Source organism: Natator depressus, chromosome 11 (genome assembly GCF_965152275.1).
Source record: "Natator depressus isolate rNatDep1 chromosome 11, rNatDep2.hap1, whole genome shotgun sequence".
In the NCBI taxonomy this organism is placed as follows: domain Eukaryota; kingdom Metazoa; phylum Chordata; order Testudines; family Cheloniidae; genus Natator; species Natator depressus.
The window spans coordinates 47703844-47730940 of NC_134244.1; the positions used below are offsets into that span (position 1 = coordinate 47703844).

Genomic DNA, 27097 nt, shown 5'->3' on the forward strand with positions numbered 1-27097 from the left:
TTTTCTCTCTCTCTGTATATTTGACCCCAGGTCTGTCTTCCTGTCAGATTTCAATTTCCTTCTGTATATCATGAAGCTAGAGCTTTTAAAAATACCAGGATAATTTTTATAATGGAAAGTATTATGCAATCTAAATGTAGACGGTCACTTTTGTTCCCCTTATATTGCTCTCCATTAGTACAATAGATCTTCTATACTTTCCTGAAGAGTCCACTCAGGAAAATGGCAGTTAACACTGAAAGTAAAAGTCCACTGACATACAAAAATTATTAAATGTTACCAAGAACCAATCAAACTGCCACGTTCTTCTCCTACATTTGTTTTCCTATTATGTTGTGTACTGGAATTACAGGAATCTGAGATATATCCAACTTTCTGCTGCTTGGATTCTGAGTGACCTAGATGAATCACAGTGATTTACCACCGTGGACATGAGCCTGAAGTCCAACTCAGGGTTCATGCTTGCTGCTGGCCTCTTAACCAGTGGAACAGTTGATATTCTCAGCGGCTGCCATAGTAATTTTAACATCCGATGAAGTGAGCTGTAGCTCATGAAAGCTTATGCTCAAATAAACTGGTTAGTCTCTAAGGTGCCACAAGTCCTCCTTTTCTTTGAGATCTACTCTGATTCATCACAGGGATTGTAAGAACCTGAAAGGCTAGAACTTGGGACCATGGGGATTCTGTGCTGCTGATGCTGCCGCATCACCACTGGAGGCTTAGGCTGGACTCCTACAGAAGGACCCTGTGAGGCTGGACTTCTATAGGAGGCTGAGTGTGGCAGGAAGTGCCGCCCAGCAGGACCTGCATGGCAGCCCCTTGAAGCCAACGGATTGGCTGGTAACAGTACTCAAACTGGAAAGCCATGATGGGAAGCTGTCTGAGCAACAATGCAGACTGCCTGTCTGTCTCTCCTCCAGACCCTGCTCATGATAGACCCTAGACTCTGGCTTCAGACCATGGTGGGTCCTTGGAAGTTGCCCATTGATTGCTGTCTGTAACATGGCACCTGACCCTGTTCTTCTGTAATCTGACCCTGTTTGCCAAGTGACACCTAACTCTCATTTTGCCCTCTGGCCTATCTTGGACTCTGGCCTCCTGATACCTGACTCCTGCTCTGACCAGTAGGTATGACTACCCTCATTGCGGTTCTGACAGAGATGACACTGAGTTTGGGCAGTATCTATGGATACTACAATCTCATGGAATTTGGTGGTGTCTCACCAAATTCCCCAGTGCACATCCAGGGCAGTGCTTAATAAAAGTGCATTAGATCGGTGAATGAATGATTCCTTCTGCATAAAACTGTTAACACATAAATATAGAAATCTCTATTTTAATATACACTAACACAAACTAACATTAAATCTAGCATATTAAGAAGTTATCAAAGATCATTAAAATAATAAAAATAAACAAGAACTAAGGGGGAAAAAACAAGGTACATGGTAAATAAAATAGAAAAAAAGGGAGATGACGTCCAGTATAACTGCATTTTATATGAATTTGTTGGTATCCTCATGGACTGATTATCTGAAAGCAAATTAATGTTAGTGTATTTATGCCCGCAAGGGCTGGGGGGGGGGGAGATACCAGCAAAAGCAGGACGCTCAGGCCTAAGAATAGTAAACTAGTCTTTACTGAAGGAAGGAAGAACTTACGCTCCAATCTGTGTGGGGAGCCCCTAGGAAGCACAGAGGGGCTGCAGGGGATTCTGGCCGTTCGGGACAGCTGACCAGGCAGGACTCTGACGGGGGCGGAGTCCTCTGCAGCGCTATATTCTCTGTGCTTATCTCGGGATTACATGGGGTCAACAGCTGGCTACATTCTTATATTACGATTTACGCTTATTACATAAACTGACTCGTTTACAGGCAAAAATATGCAGAGCTATGCTACAATGTCTTTTGGCAGGGTCTGTCGGACAAAGTTCATTGAAACTGCCTGTATCGTCAGCTTACATCCAGTCACATACTCAGTCCACCACTTAGCTCCTCACCAATCTTCCGCAACCTTGCTCCTACAGTATTACTTATGGAGTTCTAGAAATGCTGACTGCATATTGGAAGCTGTCCATTTGGTTGATAAGACTTTTTTTCCCAAACAGCTTATGTCTGTGCCTGACTGATATATCTGGGGGACACAAGGAGAAATCTTTGGCCATATAGTTAAGGACAATAAGAAGGAGATTTTAAAGTATATTAGAAACAAAAAGAAACCTATCAATGGCATTGGTCCATTAGTAAATGGAAATGATAGAGTTGTCAATAATAATGTAGAAAAGGCAGATGTGATGGAACACGGGGGAAGTTTCAGAAGACTGGATAAAACTAATGTTGTGCTGATATTTAACTAGGACGAACCAGGTAATTATAGGCAGCCTGTCATCGATCCGAGATAAAATAATAAATGGCTCATTTGTGAATTAAAGGGGGGTAATATAATTAATGCCACTAAGCATGGGTTTATGGAAAATAGGTACTGTCAAATTAACGTGATGCATTTTTGATGGGATTACCAGTTGATGATGATGTTGATGAATATATTTAGCCATTTGTAAGGCATTTGACTTGGTACTCCACAACATTTTGATTATGAAACTAGAATGATTCAAAACCAACAAGATACACATTAAATAGATAGGTCTTAATGTAATTTTCAATGGGGAGTCATCATTGAGAGGATGTGTTTCTAGTGGGGTCCTGGTTTTCTTGGCCCTATGCTATTTAAAAAATTTTCATGATGACCTGGAAGAAACAAAATCATTACTGATGAAGTTTTGAGATGATCCAAAGATTGAGGGAGTGGTAAATAATGAAGAGGACAGGTCACCGATGCAGAGCAATTGGGATTACGTGGTATGCTGGGTGCATGCAAACAATGTGTGTGTTTAATATGACTAAATGTAAATGTATGCATCTGTGAACAAAGAATGTAGCCTTACAGGTTGGGGGATGCTATCCTGGGAAGCAGTGACTTTGAAATTTTGTAGGTTGTGGTGGACAATCTGCTGAACATGTGCTCCTAGTGCAACACTATGGCCATCAGGGCTTACATTCTTGCATACATACACAGTAGAATATTATTGAGTAGGAGTAGAGAGGTTATTTTACTTCTGTATTTGACACTGGTGCAACTGCTGTTGGAATACTGTGTCCAGTTCTGGCATCCACAACTCACAAAGGATGTTGATAAATTGGGGAGAGTTTAGAACAGAACAACAAGAAAGATTAAAGGATTGGAAAACATACCTTATAGTTGTAAACTCCTGGCACTCAATCTATTTAGTTTAACAAAAACAGTTATTTGATCAGTTTTTAAGTACCTACATGGGAAACAGAAATTTAATAGTTACTCTTCTGTATAGCAGAGAAAGTTACAACAAGATCCAATAGCTGGAAGTTTAAGCTAGACAAATTCAGACTGAAAATACGGCATGCATTTTTAACAGTGAGCATAATTTACCTTTGGAACAATTTACCAAGGGTTGTGGTGGATTCTCCTCCACAAGCAATTTTTAGATCACGATTGGATGGGTTTTCTAATAGATATGCTCTAGTTCAAATTATAATTAATTCAAATAATTCCTATGGCCTGTGGTCTGTATATAGGAGCTCCAACTGTATGATCACAGTAGGCCCTTATGGCTTTATAATCTATGCATCTATGTGTACTTATTTTTCCATTTTTGGAGAAGAACTCTCTTTGAGGCCTGGTCATACACCATTGAAATCAGTGGGAGTTTTGTCGTTCCTTGTACTAGGAAGAGCACATTTTTATAATGGCTGAATATCCCATTAGAATATCCCCATACCCAAGTATAAAGATTATTGGATCAGGTCCTAATCTATAACTAAATCAAGCCAATACATGTACTGAACTCTCAAAAGTCATTCACTGGCTATCACTCCCACAGGATGTGCACTACTTTGTACAGTTTCATAAACATGAACATACTGTAAATCAAGACTATAGTCAAATTTATAGGATGGATTCTAGTGTTGATGAACAGTTCAAAGAAGCTTCTTCTCTTTTCTTCTTGTGGGTGGAAAAAAGGTTTTCCTTCAACTGAACTTTCAGGACTCAACAAATTTGTCACTTTTTCCTGGATATCGGACATCTATGAATAGCAGTTTCCTTCAGTTAAGATACTGTATCCTTAGTTATATTTCTTCTAATTGCTAATTCCAGGGCTGGATTAAGACATTAGACTCATCCCTGATATGAGAGGCAGCATCTCACAGTGCCACCCCTGGAGTCAGGGGTGGCACAACTCCTCACCTGCCCCTCTTGCTCCAAGGGGGAAGTACTTTACTACAGGCCTGGAGACAGTGCATCTTAATTCTCTCCTTGCTCCCAGCCAGCTGTGAAGGCTGTTTTATATCCAACCTCTTTCTCCCTCTCTGGATACTTTCTTTTTGGAAGATCAGTAACTATGGTTGATCTCTACAGAGGACCCAGAGCCACAATTCCGGTTACCTTTACACAGTCATGCAAGGAGGTGTAGTGGTGGTTTGCACACTCAGAATCACCTGCACAGTTGCTTAGAAGTAGTGTAAATTCCATCCTTATAAAATGGTTGGTCTATTTACTAACTAATTCATCTCTTACTGATTGCCTTTAAACATTTTACCAGGATCTCAATTGAAAAGAAAACCACCAGATTAAGAAGTACTGTCAACTGGTTAACACTGGACATGTAGATCTTGATGTCTCCTATGAATTATGCTAATACCTTCAGGTATGCAAGCATATTTCCAAGTTTGTTTCCATTACCTATTTCACGGAGTCATAAATTCTTTATGCTCATTTCATAAAATACTCTTGACATTTCAAAGCAAGGTTTATGAGGACCATATGCCATTCTCTGTAGTTTGCAAACACATTTTTCTAGCTTTATCCACTGCTTTTATTTTGGTGACATCTATTAAAATTCCTATAAATAACAGCATTGTTAATGAAAGTTCAACATTTCCCAGATGCCTAAACCATACCAGTCATCCCGCTTCCTATGAATCACTCATTAGAAATTATTGGAGCCACTGTTATAGCAGATAAGTACTTCTGTTTTTGTTTGCAAGTCAGTATTGTTTTTTCCAAGCACCACTATGATCTGATGACTATTACTGGACTATTATACCTTGTATTTAAATGTACAGTAGTACTTAGAACATTATTAAACTTACTTTTTGACATTGATTATCTTTTAAAAACAGTTTATTATGTTCAGAAATGTAAATGATCAGAATCAGCTAAAAGGTATCATTATGCAAAGCCTCACACTACTCATTTTTGGCAAAAGCCATTCAGATCTTTAAATCAGGTTGCTATGTTGCAGAATAGTCACAGTTCTTATTGAAGTTTGAATTGGTGTTTCTTCTGTCTTTCACTTCTAGCTGTATCAAAAGCTAGGAAACTGTTGACAGGGTAGCTGATTTATTCTAGAAACCTTTTCCTTTAGGAAATATTTCAGAGTATTAGAAAGCCAATACATTAAAAAAAATTGCACAGTAATGCCATCTAATATCATAATGCTAAAATCAGCTTAACTGTTCAGTATTCACATCCATCTCACTGGGTGCCACTGATGTGGGAGGCCGTGTTTGGATTGATTGTTTGACACTCAATATCCATTTCACACTTTAATGAGGACTCTTTGCTGGCCTGGTCATGGGTTGGAGGGGAGAATGAAATGTACAATCAATTAAAATGGATTATGAGAGTTCAGAACCCTGCTCTATGATCATTTACTGTCTATAGTTAGCTCAGTTTGAAGTAGGATGATCTGACAAGGTCTTTTTTGATGGCATATGTGTGGACACACAAACCAAATAGTGATGTATGTGAAAGGGATAAGGGCCTGATCCAAAGCCCTTTGAAGTCAATGGACATTCTCCCATTGACTTCATTAGACTTTGGATCAGGTACTAATAATTCAGTTGTGAATTATATTTGAGTGTGTTTAAACTCAAATCAGCAAGTATATTTGGAATCAGAATATTAAACAGTGACAGATTTATACATTTGAAGGTGATTTTTCTCAACATGTTTACAAGTTTTCCTTCCCTCATTCTGTAAAGCCAGTCTATGCTGGACCTTGTTCTGGCACTAAAACTTCTGGCTTTATGCCAGCTTTGGAGTAAGCCACTAGGCTGCTTTAATTTATTCTGTTGTCATATGATCTCTATGAAGATATGGGAGTTCCTTGACACACCCCCTACCCTAGGGTCTTAGTGGTAGATGCTAGAGCCATCTCTGCTGGCTTCATAGTGGTGGAGATTTCCCCTTCTGCTCTGGCCACTTATGGCTGGAATCTGTCCCTCTGTACAGAGACAATTTAATGTTCCTATTGATTTCAGTGGTGGCAGTTACTTTTTGTTTTCCTACTTTTTGTTAGGTTTGGAGTATTTTTTGTTTTGCAATTTGGTGTAAATATAAAAGAAATGGGAAAAAATCTTGTTGCATGTTTACTGGAAACTTTATAATCTGTGTAGACTTTCAGCAAACAAAATCATATGGTGATTTAGTGGGATTTCTCCTGGACTTAATCCAGATCTATGCCTGTAAGTAGGGGTGCCGAAACAATTTGTATAGTGGGGATGCCGAGAACCATTGAACCAAACTGTAAGCCCTGTATATGATGGAAATCACTTCAAGCCAGGGAGCACCGCTAGCCCCAGCACCTATACCTGTAAGGCGCATATATATATATTTTTTTTAAAATTTGGAAAGGGACTATACTCAGGAAAAAAACCCCAAAACATAGAGGTAAATACATAGTCTCTAGCCATAAGAAGTTTCAGATAGGTTGAAACATATTTAAAAATAAACTTGCTAATTTGTCACATTCATGGTTAAAACAGGTTGCTCTGTGCAGAACATGCCAATAATAGTTCTTGATTGAGAATCAGTTAAAATATTCCTTGGTTTGCCTTGGTCAGAGGTTGAGTGGTACAAGTTCTGTTTTAATTAGTGTTATTTAAATGAAAGAATGACATTTTGGCATTGAGTGGTTAGTGAATTTTCGCTTTCCCTGCAGATTGTTATATAATACATCATCTCTAGTCTTGGTCCCATTTTCTTTTCCCTGTTCAGCAGCTCTTTGGGAGTCACTGCAGTCCAGGAGCTACTGTGTTTTTTAGGACAAAACATTTCTTCCAGTTCCGTGGGATCCAAAAACTCCATTCAATTCCTGTTTGTCACTCAGGTTACTTTATTGGGCACATGACAGCTCTTTGTCCACACTGGCCAGGCCCAGAGGCAGGGGGTTTAGGTACAGGGTGATAACCCAATTCCAATTCATGTCTCTCACCACACAATTTATATACATCTTTCCTAGTTACTAACATCTATATTTCTTGCATATCAAGACCAATTGTTTTGCAGATTGAGTAAGGCAAGTTTATCCATTCAGGATGTTTCTGCCTACTTTGTTTAAACTAATTACTGTGGGTATTTTTATAGTAGTTAGTTTCTGCCTCCCTTATTTACTCTAAACATTCACAATAGTTAGTAGTTTCAGCAGTTACTACTTTGGGCTTGTTCAGCAGTCTTGTTCAGATATGTCGTGTGTTAAAATGGGCCTGCTCTTGACAGCTAAGCTAGCCCTACACTATCCAGCACAAATGGTTGGTAAACTCTGTAAATAATGTAGAAAAGGTGTATGGGAGGGCAAGTTGGGATGGTTTGGCAATGTAGATATGAAGAGAACTATGACCAACGCTCTGCCAGTATCATTCAGCATGAAGCCAGGTTGCAGGTGATTTTAATCAGGGTATCATGTTTAAGAACTAGAGGGATCTAGACAAAGTAGAGGGAGTCCAGAGAAGGGAACAAATGATAGAAAAACCTGGAGTATTTGAATTTAAATGAACTAAGTATATATAAAGAAAAGGAGTACTTGTGGCACCTTAGAGACTAACAAATTTATTTGAGCGTAAGCTTTCGTGAGACATCCGATGAAGTGAGCTTTAGCTCACGAAAGCTTATGCTCAAATAAATTTGTTAGTCTCTAAGGTGCCACAAGTCCTCCTTTTTCTTTTTGCGAATACAGACTAACACGGCTGCTACTCAGAAACCTAAGTATATATAGAGGAAGATTTAATGACTGACTACGAAAAGGTTGAAATGGGTATAGACCAAGGAGGCAGGGTATTGTTAGGTTTTTATTGTTAGACACAGTTGTTATTGGATGAAATTAAGAAAAGAAATATTGAGATTGAATATCTGGAATCTTCTCCTCCTAATGATACCAGTTTCACTGTCTTCCAAGGAAAGTGGTGGAAACCTATTACTTGGGACATTTAAAAGTGGATGGGACAAAGCACTATAAAATTACCAGGAACAATCCTGCAGGAATTAGATGACCTAATTGTTATTTTGTATGCCTAAAATCTGTGAATCTCAGCTCACTCTATGGAAACAAAGTCAAAGAACTGGTTAAAGCTTCATAGTAATGAGTCTCAAGGGCTGTAAAAGCTATCTTTCTTTTGCTACCAGAGAAAAGGAAAAAACTCCTTTTTTCAGCTCTTTGGTGCAGTGCTACAAAAATAATTCAGACATTTAGCGATCCATGCTTTGTGGATGGCTTGAATACTTTTATTGTGTACTCCTTTTCTATCTACTGCAATACATGTATAATCAGATATTTAGTATCAAATGAACGTGTGTGTGGAGAAATATTGAGAGCTTTTACGTGGTTATTGTTGCTAAGGAAACCAGTTGTCTGCTAACTAGTTGTTCGGCACATCTATCTTAATTTATATCAGTCTTTTAGAAAACCAATAAATTATGCTATGGTGGCCAGGGACTGGAAAAAGGATGGGAATAAAATAACTACTTGAAATTAAAAATAAGAGATGGATGGCCACCTAAAGAAGTTCAAGCCCCTCTTGACTATTTTTTGTTATAATGGACAGATTGTATATGAAAGGGAAGGGCTACCTCTGTACCCATAAGTAGGATAGAGGAAATAACTAAATTTCATTATAATAGGTGGTATTTGGATTTCTCCGAGGGAGGAGCAAAAGAAAGCTGTGATAGCTCAAATAATACCAGACTTCCATTCCACCTGACTTCTCTGCTTTTTCCTATCCCTCTCCCCCCTCTCCATCTTCTCTTTCCTTTTTGCCTGTTTGTGTCTCTTTTTTTTGTTATCCCACTCGAACAAGTAATGTCTGTGTAATATTCTGATTTTGTGTTGTCTGGTCCCGCAGCTTTGACAAGCTGTTAAGTTGCATAACCGAATAACTGTATTGGCTTTCCTATGAAATGTGTGATGGTCGGTGATGTATATGAGCTGTAAGTCCATTTACCTTTTTGTATTTTTGTTTGTTTAAGAAAATGAGTAGAAAATTAATCTCACATATCTATTTGTGTGTGGGTGTGTGTGGGAGGGGGACGGGGGGAAAGCAACAAAATAGTTCATCAGAACCATGGGAAGAAAAATAGTTAATCAAAACTGAGGACATGGGGGTTGTGCCAGGTCTTACACTTGCTAAACTAAGAATTCTTTAAAAAAATGATTTAAAGCATTTAAAGCTTTAGAATCTATATATTGGCGTACAATATTTCAGAAGCAATTATGGCAATCTCAAATAGTATGGAATATTGAGAAGAAATATCGATATAATGAACTAAGATATAATAGTGTTGCATTCAAATTATAACCCTTGCAAAATTTTCACTCTTTCAAGGCAATCCCTAACTGGTTTCTCTGAGCTTTATAAATCCTTAAGCCAAAGGACTGGAGTAAAGAGAATAATGTGCATATTTATCAGAGGAAACTTATGAGCCGGAGACAGTTCTTACTAAAGATAATTCACTTGTTTTTCTGTCAATGAAAATGGTGTTGTTTGGTAATAATGTTGTTGTTTTTATTTATTGTGCACTGGTAGTTTGGCACTTTGCATGCAGAAGAAGTGATCTGCCCTAGGGAGCTTCTAAACTACTAAAAGTTACTCCTTTGTACAAGTCACCTGTGTCTGACAAAGAAAAAACCACACTGTGGGGAAGGAATCATAGAATAAAAGGCCAATTAGCCTTTATCCTTGAACAATTTAAGTCACAGCTGTAAATCAAGTCTTTTTCTTATTGTGTCCTCTTATTTCTGTTGTTCGCTTGCTTCGCTCTGAGTCTAGCATGGAAGATGTTGTCTGCCAGCTGGTGATCAGACATAGAACACATGTAATCAATTAATGCCATTCCCTTATCCAGTGGGTGGGCTTGTCAATTGTGTATTCTGTGCATAATCACACCTGACACATGAGATTCTTGAAGTCCATGGGCAGCTGTTGTACCAGGTGTAAACCCTGGTAGCTAACTCAGAAAGAACTGAGCTAGGCTTGTATCTGCTGAAATTCACTTTGTTTATCTTGCAAACACAACTTCTATGTAGAGCCACTGTGCTTATGCCTCTGTCTTTCAGTTCTTCTAAAACTTTATATTGGTGATGTCATGAATTGCTGTCACTCTGTGCAATATCTATAATTCCTGCCACGAGTGAATACTTCTCCTTCCTTGTATGACATTGTGGTGAACTCCCAGGGGATATATCATAGTTGTGAGTGTTCCAGGAATTAGTGTAATAAATACTTAAGAAATTATTCCAAACACTGTTAAATAAACTAAATGATCTATCTGCCAAAGAGCAGTTAATGTAAGTATTGCTTTTATTGGAAATTATTCAGTAAAGCCCAAATTCTGCTACCCTTAGATCCCAATTTAATGCCCATTCAAGTCTTTGGAAAGACACCTGTTAACTTCAGGAGGGTGCTGATTCAAGCCTGTGCTCATGTTGAGTGGCTTTTTATTCATTTTAAACATTAGTTGAGGAGTAAGGTTAGGGTGACCAGATGTCCCAATTTTATAGGGACAGTCCCGATTTTTGGGTCCTCTTCTTATATAGGCTCCTATTACCCCCCCCACCCCACCTTCTATCCCGATTTTTCACATTTGCTGTCTGGTCACCATACGTAAGGTACTACTCAAAGGGAGTAAGGCAGGAAGAATCTGATCCTAAAACTGGTAGACATTATGGGTTGATCCTATTGAAAGTCAATGGTAAAGCTCCCATTGGCTTCAATGGGATCAGACTTTCTCTCTGTATGTATAAGAGGTTGTCTCTCTTCTGACTGCAATTATACCTTCTAGCCTTTTTATTAATGGATATGTTTCTGGTGGATAACGTGCACTCTCCAGTGAATATATTCAATATTAATGAAAATGATGGTTATTAGACTGTATAATTATCAACTTAAACCAAATCAAATATGAATTTTGCTTAGGTCTTCTCACCTATCACTTCATTTTTTTGCATAATCTATCTACTGGAAATGACTTTATATAACATTTATAGCACCTTCCATCTGCAAATGTCAGTGTGTGTTTTTTTTTTAAAATAATAAAATTAATTAATTAAGCCACCCAACTCTTCTGTGAAGCAGGGAACTATTATTTATAATTGAGGTGCAGAGAAGTTGTGAGTTTCTCAAGGTCATATAGCAAGTGTGCTGGCAGAACTGGGGACAGATCTCAAATCTTCTAGTTTATGGTCCTCTACTTCAATCACAAGCAATGGTGATAGTATATATACTGTGGCTAGATATTAATACTTATAACCTCATGCATTGCTTCCCTAGAATCTTTCTTTGTGCACTTTTCTGATTATAATTTTAATCTTCTTTCCCCCCTCCCCCACTTTCAATAAGTATTTTGCATTTAGCATGTTCGAGGGGAATAGAACAAGTTGCTTTTTTTGTTTTTCATGAACTTGAATGGGGGGTGGAGGAAACATTCATCTGATTCAGTTAAGGTATATTCAGGATATTTTGTGCATGTGCATATGAGTGTCATTTCTAAATACATTTAAATATATCCATAATATTGATGTGGATAGATATCCTGTATGGGTACATCACCAGATGAACAAAATAAAGTAGCATTTTTACCCAAATCACTTTGAATCTACTTAACCAAGCAAACATGAAAATATTAGAAATGAAGCTAAAGTAAATATAAATGGCATTATTTATTGATTTACCAGCTTTAGGAAGAGGAAACTGGTCAGCCAGCATTATAGGTGCCAGCTCATGCCAAGACCCGTAGGTCTCACTGAACATGACAAATGCATAGCAGGAAACCAGTCTGGCTCATCTTTGTGTTAATATTTGTTAAAGGTATCAGATTTTTAGAGATTTTATTTTTAGTGTTTATGAACTTTATGAAATGCTGGTGAGTTGTTGCATGAATTAATTTTACTTATATTTGTATTCCATATTATAAGGTAATATTTAAACGTTTGCTATGAAACTGAAAACCCTGACAATCAGGAGAGAAGCATTACCAAGCGTGAAATACTAGTTTACCAAAAGAGGTGTCATCTTCCCAACCAAAGAAGGCCTAGACCATAAATGCCAGACAAACCATTGTGGAACATCAGTGGACAAAAGACTTTGTTTTCCCTACAAACACAAGACGTGCACAAACACTGGTCTCATCACAGCTTGAACTTGGGAAGGGAATAAACCCTCCCAAGAAGAAATTGTCATCACTATGCTGCTTGGCATTTGGAGAGGGCAGTATTTCTAACTAAGCAATCCCCAAACTGCTTAGCTTGCGTTAGCTCCAAAACACACACAGAACTTGCACATTACAGCAGCTCCTATTACTCTTTAGAACCTAAGACTGACTAATTTATGTGTGTATGTTTACCTGCTTTAACCTCATAAAGTCTTCTGTTTCCTTTTCTTAGTTAATTTATTATAGGATTGGCTACAAGTGATGTTTTTGCTGTGTGATCTGAAGTGCAGTTGATCTTGTTTAAGTGATTGGTCCTTTGGTACTGGGAGTAACCTGAATATTATTGTGATATTTGGTGTAATAAGTTGCTCCCCCTGCAGCTCGGTCCATCCGCCCCCTCCAGATGCTGCCGCGCCTGCCTGGCTGCCTCTAAAAGCAGTCTTGCCTGGGTGAAAAGATAGACCAGAGTGCACAAGGAGACTGACTGTGACTCCATGTTAAGGCTGTTATAATGCTTGAGGAGTTCACACTTGATACTTGGTCAGTGAAGTCTAGTTATAGAACACTCAACCAATTTGGAGTTTGTGCCCTGGTTTGTAACAGTCTGTCCTGAGGTTGGCACCCATGTTTAAGAGCCATTCCACACAGCTTGACCGAAACATCAGCGGAGAAGAAAGCTTATCTTAAAATTTGATTTTGCTGCTTACGGAAAAATTTACAATGTTATGGAGTCCCATGGAAAACTGATTTTAAGCATTTGTTACATATGCTCATGTTTCATTGTATATGATTCAGTTAAATCTGAATATTACCCAGCCTATAATGGCCTTCCGATAGTTTTTGCAATTAACCTGCATAATAGAGCTGTTAATTATTGTGCCCCATGTTGATGAAACAATCTACTTCTGAAATAATGGCTTATTGATTCCCATAGTCATTGTAAATGCATGTGAAAATCTAGCCTCTTTTGATTTTTGTGTGTGTGAAGAACCTGAATGTTCATTTATTAGGCCTTTTTTGAATTAGCCAATACCAGCCTCTTCTCATTCAGAGTTCTATGTCAGCCTTTATTATATGGTAAGCATTTGGACTCTGTCTTTTAATTATTATTTATGTATACATTGAAGTAAAAATGCATTATTGCCTATCAGCAACTTCTGAAATATAGGGCGGGTGGTTCAGAACAGTATGAAGTCAATCATAATGTTACTCTCAACAACTTTGTTGTAGGTTGCTCAGTGACCATGCAGAATGGCCACCACAAAACAATTAGAAATCACACCAGTCAGGTAAGTGTCTTTTTCTGTCTTTACAATCACTTCTCTGAAAAGTGTGATTCACTCTAACAAAGGCGTTGCACACTGCATGAAATCACATGTATAATCCTTTGAGCTGAGTGTCTCAATCAGAAGGAGAGTCTGTCTTTCAATAATTTATACAAATGGTACACTTTATCATTTGATTACTCATTTATTTAATATGCTTTTTGGGTCTGCCAACACTGGTCTGATATTCACTTGGCGGCATCGGCCTTTTAGTAATGAATTCATTTTCATGTCTGTGAAGCAGTAATCACTTGGACCTGTCTTCTAGTAATTGCTAATTAATATAAGTACACATTCAGTCTTTGCTTTCATCATAATCACTGGGTGACACTTTTGCAAGGAAGAAAATATGATGTAGAATAAATTGTTGCATCAACTCAAATTGACTTGGGAAGAAAAGATGCCCAATCAGATTTTGACATTTAAAAGCTTTTATGCCATTTCAAACTTTAGCTATAAATTGCAAAATTAAAAACCATTAAGAAATGTTTTATTTACTGTATGGTTCATTTTTGTAACCTATGTACAGTCAGCTTTGAAATCTTGGGCGTAATAAACACAACCAGTTGGACAGAATGAGAATCTGCCACTATCCCATTTGCCACTAAGGTCTGACCACTTCAGATGACCAGTCTGTGTCAGGAATAAACTATTTTCTAGACCTATAAAATTACTTTGTGGTAAATGGACTTGATTTACCATTGTTTTACTCCAGCTTTACATAACTCCATTGAAATCAATGGAGTTGTACTGTCCTAAAACCAGAGTAATGCTGTTGTGAATCCCTTTGTCTGGCATATTTCTAAACAAGGGGATGTAAGTGAAGTCTTGGATTTGTATCAGAATCTCAAGACAGTTCCATACATGCATGTGAATTTCTTTCATTTAAAAAGTCTAATGAATTAATCTGTTAGTTTAGTTAAGCAAGCCTTGCTATAAATGTGCAAGAAGAAGCTGTCAGAACAATGAGAACTCCAGTGCGTCATCTTTACTTGTGTTGTTGTTTTTTTATCCAGAAAGTGAGTGCATATATAATAGTTTTTATTAGAAGCTGTTTGTTATGAGGATTACCTATTTGGTCCCAGTAGTGCCTATGACGTACTAGTTGCTTTATGGCATAAAGGAAGTCAAACAATACCAACCCATTGTGTGGCAGAAGGAGAATAGTGCAACGGGCCCAGCCTGCTCACCTCAGCCTCTTGGGCATCTACTGGGGGTCCACTCTACTGCCACTCCTGTCTCTTGTGGAGAGAGGGAACTTCTGTTGCTGTCCTATCTGCTCCTAAGTGGGACCTTAGCTGCATCTCTTGGGGGGGGAGAAGGAGCACTTCTGTATGAGAGAGGGTGACCAGATGTCCCAATTTTATAGGGACGGTCCCCATTTTAGGGTATTTTTCTTATATAGGGTCCTATTACCCCCCCACCCACTGTCCCAGTTTTTCACATTTGCTGTCTGGTCACCCTAGTCTGAGGAGGAGGGGAGCTCCAGTCTCTCTGAAGAGGAGTGGGGGCACATGGCTTCTATGTAGGTAGCCCCTACCACTCCATAAGGAGGGTGTTGCCATGACACAGGGGCAGGACCATGTCAGATGTGTAGAGCACCAGGTTACTTTAATCTGGCTCAAGTCATGCACTACTTGAAAGGTAATTTTGCCTACATTTGAAATACCGATTTAGCATTGAGCTGTGACTTTTATGTCTTGATGTGGACAATCTTAATAATCTTGTTGCTCAGACATGTACCACTAATACAACTATAGATTTTTTTTTAAAAAAAATATCTGCCAGCTCCTTATGCAGTAGGTGACACATCAAGTCACATGTTCTTTTTTATTTTTATTTTTTGCCTTATTTACCAATAAGTTAGGACAGTGAATTGAAAGGAGGCATACATAAAACTTTAACATTCAACATGCAATATATATGTAATCTACATGTCTAAAACAAAGCTAGAAAGTTTGTAAGGATGACCGTTGTAGCTACAGTGAAAATGGCGTTCAAGGTAGCCTCTTGCATATCAGAGGGATATATCTATAAAAAAGATGTTTCAGAGTAACAGCCGTGTTATCACTGTTGTTCAAAGCATTTGCTAGTCCCTGTCTGGAGTACTTACTGCAAACAGTCCCCAAAGGAAAATACTCTGCGATGTCTACACTGTTCTGCAGCTTCTGCATGAACTCCTGACTTTAATATAAAGTCTTTAGAGAATCTATCTAAAGTTTCCCTGTAGATATATTCTGCATAAATATGCCAAAAAGTATTTCAGAATGCTTTTCTATAATAACTATTCTTTACATGACTTAACATGATTTGATTATTTCACATTGAACAAATTACATTTTTATAAGTCCCCTTAGTAGTTAAATTCTCTTATTTTATGTAATACGAACTATCAGACGTAAACATTACAACTACTTGCCAGACAATTATTTTATGGTTTTACCCAGTGCAGTGTTTTAAGCCCTGAATAGTAAATTAATTTGCATATATCCCATGTGAATTATAAAGGATTAGTTAAAACCATTTTTGTGTAATATAATTCTTTTTAGTTCACATTCATTTAGGGGCAAATCCAGGCTAAATCTGATGAATAAATTGCTCACTGCAAATAGTTTGCTCAGCTCTAGTTGTAAAAGATATTCTAAAGAAATCTCAACAGAAAATTAGCTAATTTTCTTAAAGCAGTTTCTAAACATTTTGTTTATTACAGAATTCCATAGAATTTTTTTGTAAGGGTTTATTGGAAGTCTGTGGAAAATCTTGTAAAAGCTGTTTAAACAGTTCCATAAGTGTCATATAGAAAAATAGTTCATTATAAATATTTCTAAAGATTTTTTTTTTAAATAGAGTGTATAGAATTTTCTTCTTTATGTATGTTATGTTTGACAATTTTGTAAATGGAAATGTTGTAGATACTGGAAATTGCTCTTGCTCCCCTTACACATGCTTTGTCCCTCACACTGTCTATTTAAATATATTCCAGATCAGGTTTTCATATTAGTTAATACACAACTAAATTATCAGGGGAGGAACAGTGCCACATTCTCCTCTTACTTACCCTATTGACTTGATTGTGACCATATGACAAAATCCACTCATATTAATGGAAAATGTATTTGAAATTAAAATTCATCCCAGAAAGAATTATGAACCCTACACAAGGTAATAAACAGATTTTTTTCAAGACAGTGGCCAGATCTTTGCCTACTGTAAATCAGTGTGACTGCACTAAAGTTGTGTATATATATAATTCAGTTCCGCAATCCAATCAGCCATTCTTTCATAATGTCAGTCAGTAAGCTCTGCTGTGACAGTTTGTTAAATAAGCCCATGTAATAATTTAATTTGACCAACTCCTATAACAAATCAAGCAGCACCCCACATTAGATTAATGGAATGCTCAAATAGAGTAAATGAGCCACCATAGCAAAATATTTTACTAAAAGTTCCATATTTGCAAGGAATCTACATGTACAAAAATAAACTGATGAGGAGGAGGAGACTATGGTAATTATTTAATTTATTTTCCTATGATTAATTAAATACAAATTACTATATATGTACATAGCACTAGGGCTGGTCAAAAGCTTTCCACTAAAACTGACTCTGGATGGGAAATTGGGTTTAGGACAAAATGAAAATTTTCAAAAAGTAGTGTCTGCTTTCCATGTAAAATCTCAGGGAGTTGGTTGTGTGTGGTGTGGTATGTGTGTGGTTTATTTGACAAAGAATGAACACCCCAAACCAAAAGTTCTTGGTATTCAAATTTCTGAAAAACTGAAAATTTCTGCAGGAAACTACTCCCCTCCCCTCCATTTTTTGACCAGCTCTGCATAGTACTTTACAAAACAAAGTGTGGCCTTGATTCTCCTTTCATGTATATCTACGTAATTCCACTGACTCATACCAGCATAACCGAAAAGAGAATCAGGCCCATAGTCCCTACCCCAATGAGCTTGCCTACCCCTAATGCCCTGAGCCTACAAGCCCATACATATGAGCAGACCCTGGACGTGCACAAAGCTCTACTGAAGTCAGTAAGGCCCTGAATAGGTGCAGCAGTCCACCCACATGGAAGTTGAAGTATCCATGTAGAAATTCAGAAATCAGGAAAAGATGATGAACATAAGGATTGGGGTGGAGGTGTGGAAGAAAATATGAGAATGATGAACACATACATCATGTAGTCTCTTGAGTGAAGAGTGCGCTTGTTTTGACAGTTACGTGGAGAGTCTGGTTTGTGGGTTGTTTGTTTTTACTGTATATGAAAGTGTAGTCTGATGGGTTTTGCTAAAGCAATGAAAAGATGAGAGGGTAGAAAGATGGTGGAGGAGTTCAGCTAGGGAGTGTACCAATGTTAGGGATCATGCATAAAAAGACAAAAGCATTTAGTTGTATATTCCCACCATAGTTTACGCTGCTGGAACTGAAATCCTGCATGACATTTCTCACTATCATTTCGTTACAGGAGAGGGAGCAAAGACATGTTTTGGGTGACTGAGGCCTGAAACACATTATCTGTAGGGTGGTATGGTAAACACAGATGCCATTCAAGGGATGGAAAATCCAGCAATGAATATGAAAGAGACAGGGAATGTATATACCCAGAAGAATCTACAGCACTGATGCAGAAGAGCAAAGAACAATAAGGTACAGATGGAAAAAAAATTATTCAAGAGGTGCTTTCAGTAATAACTGTGCTGCACTTTTCCTTTGGGTAGCAATTGCAATATTGCTGAACATACTTTTCTATTTTTCTGTTGCTGATTTCCCACAGGGCTGGTTTGGTACTCAAAGGTAAATCACCTCTGCCGTCTAAGTGCTAATTGATAATACATTCTGCACTTAACAAGCAATACACTATAATTTTATTTAATTCTATGGTTTTGTGCTAGTCGTAAATGAAAACATGGTCCTGCCTTGAGGCACTTACCATCTGAAGTCTGGATCCTGCAAAAACTTATGCAAGTGAGTAACTTTATGTTGCAAAAAGTACTGTGGTACCGTTTACATTCATCAATTCAGTGGGACTGCTCACATTCATCAGTGTTTACAGGGTTGGAGTCTAACTAAATGGAAGATCAGGGATTTTTTTTTTAAATGGTGTGGTGACAGCTTTTGCTGATGTGAGCCCGTGTTTGTGGGTCTTGAGGAAGAAATGAATTCTCAGGAGGTTTGACACCTGACAAAGGGCAGAGTTCTATTATACCTAGTTGATATTCTTAACACACACACCTTAAGATAACACCAAATATGCTGATTTCTAAGACCTTTGTGCAACTCTTTTATGAGGCTCCCTAGCCGGGTTGCTGTGTGTCCATCCTCTCAACAGCCACAACAGTGTCCAGCTTTTGTTGGAGAAAGATCCTGGGGGCAACATATGGTTCATTCTTTAAGCTGGCATAAGATAATACATGGGTCTTATGCCAGCTTCTGTTTCTTTAAATACATCAGTCCCGCCCATTGTACATTTTTGCTTTATCTTCAACCCTGTGCAAAGCAATATGCAGTAGTTAGTATAATTGTTGCTAATATTCAAATCAAACTTTTTTGAGACCCTGAGGAAACTAGAATAATACAGTACAGATACTTCCAGGATGCACTGCAAGAAGGCAAAGGCCTTCTTTGACAAAGCTGTGCCACCACGAGAAGGGATTGAAAAGAAGAGAATATACACGTATATCTTACATAGAGCCTCCCAGGCAGGGAGAGAAGCAGAAGATTCCTGAAAGTTCACTAGGGACTGTCTCATGGGCACTTAATTTAGGCCTCAATCAAGCAATGTTACAATTTGAGAACATGAATATTCCTACTGAAGCTTGGGCATAAGTGCTTTTGCTGAGTTGGGGCCTTACACAGGAAGCACTGGGGGTATGTCTACACAGCAGAGAAAAATCCTCAGCTGGCCTGTGCTAGCCAACTGGGGCACATGCAACTTGGGCTGTGGGGCAGTTTCATTGCTGTGTAGACATCCAGGCTTTTGGACCGTGCAGGATGGGAAAGTCCCAGAGCTTGGGTTCCAGCCCGAGCCCAGCAATGAAACAGCCCCACAAGCCTGAGTGGGCCAGCCATGGGTTTTTCTTTGCTATGTAGGCACATCCTCCAACACTATGATGACGGGAGCTATAGAAAACCAAAATAGCCTTGCTCTTGCTCTGCAGGGGAGGGGTGATTTTTGGCAGAGATTTTTCTTCCTATTTTTCCACGAGTCTTAAAATGTTTGTGAAATTTTTGAAAATGTCTAGAAACACTGCAAGCCTTTTTCCTTCTTCCCCCGCTCCCCACAGCCATGGAAAACTTTTACCCTGTGGATTTGTTAGTCCTAGTGGTAGGTGGAATCAAACAGCATTTTTCTAATTCCTAAAAGAAAAGGAGTACTCGTGGCACCTTAGAGACTAACCAATTTATTTGAGCATAAGCTTTCGTGAGCTACAGCTCACTTCATCGGATGCATTCAGTGGAAAATACAGTGAGGAGATTTATATACACACAGCCCATGAAAAAATGGGTGTTATCATACACACTGTAAGGAGAGTGATCACTTAAGATGAGCTATTACCAAGAGGAGAGCCGGGGGAGGGGGGGAAGAAAACCTTTTGTAGTGATAATCAAGGTGGGCCATTTCCAGCAGTTAACAGGAACATCTGAGGAACAGGGTGGGGGGGAGGAAATAAACATGGGGAAATAGTTTTACTTTGTCTAATGACACATCCACTCCCAGTCTCTATTCATTTTCCACTGAATGCATCCGATGAAGTGAGCTGTAGCTCACGAAAGCTTATGCTCAAATAAATTGGTTAGTCTCTAAGGTGCCACTTTTCATTTTGCAAATACAGACTAACACGGCTGCTACTCTGAAATCTTTCTAATACCTGAACCTCTCCTAATTTTGCATTCATATACAGTGTCTTATACTGCTGCATAATAGATTCAAACTATTACTTTTGAATTGGGCAACTATATGACTTTGGTGTATACGTCCAAGAAGAATCCATGTGGAAGACATATACTAATGGGATGTAGGAGTTGAACCAGGGGTGAAAGCAAAAGGAAAAACTAGATATTGACTCTCACCATATTAAGTTGTAATAATTTGATAGGAGCCAAGTTGGGGTATGGGAATTACATACATACCCCTAAAATGCAAAAGCTTGGCAAATAAATACATTAAAATTGACACACAAGGTTATTTCTTTTCATTAGAAAGGTTAAGAAGAATCAGAAAAACATCAGTGCTGACAGTTTATACAAGATGGCTAAAAACATCATCAAACTATGCCTAGGAAATAACACTGTTTTATTAGCAGCTGCCAAGGAAGGGGCAAATATTTCATACAAGTTCAGTCTTCATTGTTGACTAATGAAGTGTTAGTGAAATAACTAATATAGACTTAAACTGTGTGTGTTTCACAGTTGTTGTCTCTGTAATTTCTTCTGATGATGTTTGTGGGTCACTTCCTTCTCAAGCATACTAATCACAAGCAACAACTAATTTCTCTAAAATTTTAATGAAGATATTTTAATTGTTTATAAATAAAGGCTATTTTTCTGTTATGTCATGGGGTTACACATGAGCTGATCATTTACATTAAAGGTGTTTGTGTTCATTTAATGTCCTACTGATTAATTGTCGCCTCTTTTGCACAGGTACAATTTTCATATATAGGTTTGGCTTGTTCAGAAAATGTGACAGCCTTGGGACCCTCTTTCAAGATATCAGGGATATGTAAATCTGAAAGTTCTTCAAAAATGTCTAGACACCTTTTCTCCAGTGCTCAAAGTGGATTCATTCTTTAACAAAACTGGAGACCAAAAGCTCAATATTAAATCTGGTCAACATCTTTTGAATAAAACATTTTCCCACTGGAAAATGGGGTATCATCAAAATTGAAATTTTCCATGGGAAAAGATTGGTTTGTTTGGTTTTTTTTGGTATGATTTTCCATTGAAAAAATTAAAGTGAAATATTTTGTTTCCATTTTTTACATTAATTGCTGCATCTGCCCCATGAAGCCCCTCAGAGGCTGTTCTGGGGTCCTCATGCTTTCCTTTTTCCCTATTGATCCTCCTGTTTCCTGCTGGACCGCATCTTCCATGGTGCCCCATAGTCTTTCCCTGTTGCTGAGCTGCTGTGGTGCATCCTGGAGATGCCATGCATATAGATGTGCCCAGTAGCCCCGTCACCTTATATAACAATATCTAATTGGAATGACTAGAAATGACTGACTGAATATTAGGCAGTTAAGGAAGAACTTTTAAAAGGGATGCAACCTGGAAGTCATGTTTTTCTCTGGGTGGCAGCTCTGAAATGGAGCCCTCCTACAGTCTTCATGGTCTCAATAGGAAGACAATGGACTCATCAAGAATACAGCACACCAGAATATGGGAAGTAAATAGTTTATTCTTATGAATTCCTCTTTCCCTGGGTAACTCTACTACTCTCCATGGGGAAATTTTATTCCTGGATTAAGTTTTTCTTGAATAAATTGAGACTCCATCAACTTGCACACTCCGTCTGGCTCGGCAGTCGACATACACCTTGCATTAGATTGTGTCCCTTGAGAGCAGACCCCAGGGACAAGTATTAAGTTTTATAACCAGTTTACTGAAAAGCAATCACATGTAGCCCACTCTAGACCAAGTCTCTCTCACTTCTGCTTTTCTATAGCTGAACTCCTAGACATGCCTAATCAAGCTGGTGGTACCATTCAAATCACCACCTCAATCATCATCATTATTCCCAGAGAGTCCAGATTTGGCTGAAATAAATCCTACTCGCTCTGCTATGCATCTGTGCTGAGCCCTCAATAATATTTAATATAATATTTAATATTTAATTTCTCCACTGTTATTTTTTCTTCTGTCACTCTGACAGTCATTGATACCCCATGTGTTACCTCTACTTTAGTTTATCATTTATTTATCCTTGATCTCAAAATATTCTAGTAATTTACTTTGTCATCAAATTCTTTTAATTCAGTTTGATTTTATTTCTTACTTTCTGTCATCATCATCTCCATATATCTCTTAATTCTGACAAGTATGAAACACCTCTGAGCCATGTAGCAGTAGTGTAATGATTCAATGATAGCTCATTTTTGTTAAAGTTGGAGATTGCTTTGAACAAAGCCTTCCATCTCTCTACACGAGCTGCTATTTATTCTACCCCAATTCTCTTGATTTATTCTCTATAAATTCTAACTGAAATGAGAAGCTAAGGTTTATGCATGTTTGTATATACAATAGTTCTATTTATGCTTTTTTAACTTTCTTTTGCATATACATTACTCTGGAATTCATGTGCAAGATCAGTGAATAGCTCTTGGACAGCATTTCCTTGAAATTATCTAAGCCACATATATTATGGTCTGTAAATCTGTTATGATTAATCTTTTCCCATCTGGGCAAGTACATAGGTTGGGTAATAGACTAGGTGACCAGAGGAAATGGGCTGGGAAGAATTATTTGTCCGGTAGCCAGCAAAACTTTGGAGAAGAGACCTCAAAGTTTGATGGGGCAGTTAGCCTTAATAGATCTGACCATTTTTGCTCAAAGTTGGCTATTTCCAAGCCAAATTAGGCTCATCTTTGAGTAAAGTTGTATTTGAGTTGAAAACGTGTGCATATACACATACATGGTTTTGATACGAAAGGAACTTATCTAAAAAGTTTCACTTAAAGCAAAATTTGGGGTATGTAAAATTGAATGAAATAGAATGGCTGAAGTTTCTACACACAACTCTATATACCAGATTTTTTTTCTTAGCTCGACTTCTAACCTACTAATAGACTTTATTGCTTTGAAGGCACATCTGGTTTTCCCATAATAAATTCACCCCATTGACCCCCCACTGTTCAAAAGAAGAAAATTTGAATCCTGGTTTATAAAACCCAGCCGCCATTTCTGCACACACCATGGCAGCCACAAATCAGGTAATTTGATGCTTACAACATATCCCTTATGGTTGCAAAATTACACATGCAATAAGAGAGGTAGACTTAAAAATCAGGCTCTGTGTTTCAGGAATGTTAAGGTTGCAAAGCTACGAAACTCAAATGTGGGACTAGCGTTTCTTCCTTACTCACTTTGCCAAGCTTTTTCTATCCATGACTTTGACTTTCATTGTTCTTACTGTTTTAAGATTATTTAAACATTTTTTTTGCATTAATCTATCTCCTAGTTAACTGGGAAAATGATTAGTTTTCATATCATATTGATATTTCTCATGTTTGACGTGTATTTTTGAAATATTGGCAATACATTTTTTCTCCTAGATGTCATTTCTGTCATTCATTACTGTTTCCATTATGCTACACAGAAAATAACAATAGCTATCTGTTGTGCTGGCAGACCAGGTGCTAACTCACATCAAGGCCCCAGGCCTAATTGAACCCTTACAAATGCATAGCTTGAAACCAGTCTTGGTTACCTGTGTGTTAGCATTTTCAAAATAGAGATTAGATATTAAATTGATAAGAATGTGTTTAGACTTTATAAAATGCTTCTAGGATGCTGCATGTATTGATCTCTCTTATAACCTCTATAGCCCATAATACAAAGTTATACTGAGTGTTTGCATTGTAAACTTTTGTAATTGTGTAGCTTACCAAGCAGAAAAGAAGCATTAATTAAGATAAAGTGCTTGTCCCGCATACAAGACAGCCCATTGAAGCAAATGAGATGTTGTGTAGCAGCAAAGGATGGAGGCCCTGTTGACTGTATTCCTAACTCCCTCCAGGAAGGAGAAACCTATGCATAAAAGCATCCCATCAGTTTGGACTCTGGAGTGGATAAAGATCCCTGACAAGCAGAAAGTGAATCTTTCATGCTGCCTGGACTCTGAGGGGCAAAGATTCCTAAACATAAGCAAAGAGATTCCCATGCTGCGTGGCATGAGTTAGTCCTGAAAGACATTTTGAATTTACAGATTGCTACAACTCTGTCACCTTTAAATCCATAGACGAGACTCATTTGTGGTGGTTGTTTATGTTGCTTGTTTTAACCTGTAAATAACTTTTTCTTAGTTAATAAATCTTCAGTTTGTTTATTACAGGATTGGCTACAAGTGTTGTCTTTTGTGTGAGATCTAAGGTACAATTGAACTAAGTGACTAGTCTCTTGGGACTGAGAGTAACCTAAATATTTTGTGATCTTTGCTGTAAGTGGCAATTTATCACATAGTCAAGCTTGCTCGGGTAGTAAGAAAGACTGTCTGTGACTCCATTATGAGACTATTGTAGTACTTAAGGAGTTCACATTTGTTACTGGGTTGGTGGAATCTAATTATAGAACATACCACCAGTTTGGGGCATCTGTCCTGCTTTTTGACAGTCTGCCCTGAGGTTGGCACTATCTGTGAACCACTCCAGACAGTGTGACACTATCTCATCACCATTTCTTTTTCTGAACCTTGTAGAAATGGTTTTCTTTGAGAATATCCTGGATCTTGAACTTGTCTAGTATATTGCAAGTCTTTTTTTCCCCCACCCAGAATTTTTTGCACGGCTGTGTGCTCATCCAGTGTATGATCTGTTGTTCTTTAGTGTGTCTTCATTCCTTTTCTATTTCTAACAACTTGTTGCCCTCAGAGCTTGCTTGCCTTTCTGCCATATTGTTCCTGCAAGTGACTTTACTGCTTTCAGTGTGCTCTATCTCCTGTCTGTCAGAAGTGTTTCTGATCATTTCTGTTCAATAGCTCATGCCTGAATTATTTCTTACTCTTGAGATCTTTTTTCCTCTTAACTTCGTGGACATAGTTTGGTTTCATCTACAAGTGCATGTAACATGCCAATACAATAAAATCAGTTCTACCCTTTAAGTTTCATTAGCTTCCCCCATTGCATTCTATGTTCTTTATCGTTTATGGAATGTATTTGAGTACTAACAATCTAAAGCTTTACTTTCTTTATTCTTAACTCCTATTTATATGCGAGCAGTCTCCTTACCTCTTTTATTCATGTCCACTTAAGATTATTTCCCATGGGAACTGGCTAGTTTAGAATGTTGCTTCAGTGCATTTTCCACTTCCTATCCTTGACCCATTCATCCCATGATTGTTTTCAAGCCATTGGATTGGGCACTTTGTATTTTACAGATAATTTTCAATGGATCTTGGATTTTTTTAATATATTCTGCTTAATAGTTTTTGTTACTTTCAAATTCTTCATCGCCTTTGGGCTAAATTGCCTCACTTGTTTAAAGTCTTTCCATGTCACTTGTTCCAACATGTCTTCCAGCTCTAGTAAAAGTACAACTGATCTTATAGTCCTGTTAATGTTGGTTGGTCGGTTGGTTTTTTTTTTTGAGCTAGAAAAGTCATTGTTGATGAATCTGTAACTGATAATGAAGGATGACTTAAATTGTGTTTCTTTTGTCGGTAGAAAGTTTTCAATTAATTAATCTTGTATTTCATGCAAATCTTCAAAAATTGTAACTATTTTCAGTATTTGATTTTTTTTTAATAGGTGGTATATTTTGACAGTGAAGATTAAATTCAGTGGGGATGAAAAAAGATGTCTATTAAATTCATGTGATTTTTTTTCTCATGAGTATTAATCCAAGTTGGAATTCAGTAGTATGTACAACATGCAAAATAAGACAGATGCAGGTCCCAGGCACATTGTTCCAGACCACCCTATCCTTAGAAATGTTGTACAACTCAATTCCAGAAACCCAGACTAAAGCTGTTCACTGACCACTCATGATAGCACTTGTAATGGACAGGCTGCTAAGCCCAGTAGAAGCAAGGCAAAAAGGTCCAGATTTTTAGGCGTTGTGTTGCTCAGCATTGCAATGACTAACTGATTTAGGAACCTGAATATCATTTTTAAAAGGGATTTACGTGCTTTAGGACTTAAATTTTTGTACAATTTTTTTCAAAATAAAAATTTTCACAGAATTTTTGATTCATTTAAATTTTTTTCCAGTTTTCAATGAAAAACTGAACTTTTCACTTCGTTTTTTTTGTTAGAACAATTTCTTCAAAAATATTGAAAAAATGTTAATCGTGTATAAGTATTAGTGAATTGAAACCACAGTGGTTATAGTACTAATGTATGGAGGATACTAAAACTATTTTAAACACATATTAGTGGACATTTGAGGCTAGATTTTTGACCACTACTAATGTAGTCATGAAGTGTTAATGTTGCTTAAATTGTGGCTTGGACACAAGGAACTAGAAGACAAAGTGGGATTACATGCACAATACCCTTCCCCTAGTGATCAAGGGTGAAAACCTGGTACCACTGAAG

At 37.8% G+C, this 27097-nt stretch overlaps 1 long non-coding RNA gene across 1 annotated transcript in view; it reads left to right on the forward strand.

Moving 5' to 3' along the window:
• Positions 1–24710, forward strand: part of LOC141995608 (uncharacterized) — a 206419-nt gene extending 181709 nt beyond the window's left edge. The window contains exons 3-8 of the long non-coding RNA XR_012641369.1: positions 13750–13808; positions 18313–18494; positions 18622–18641; positions 18740–18812; positions 23650–23776; positions 24447–24710. This is a non-coding gene — a long non-coding RNA (uncharacterized LOC141995608). The remainder of the gene's footprint in view (positions 1–13749; positions 13809–18312; positions 18495–18621; positions 18642–18739; positions 18813–23649; positions 23777–24446) is intronic.
• The last annotated feature ends 2387 nt before the right edge of the window (positions 24711–27097 follow it).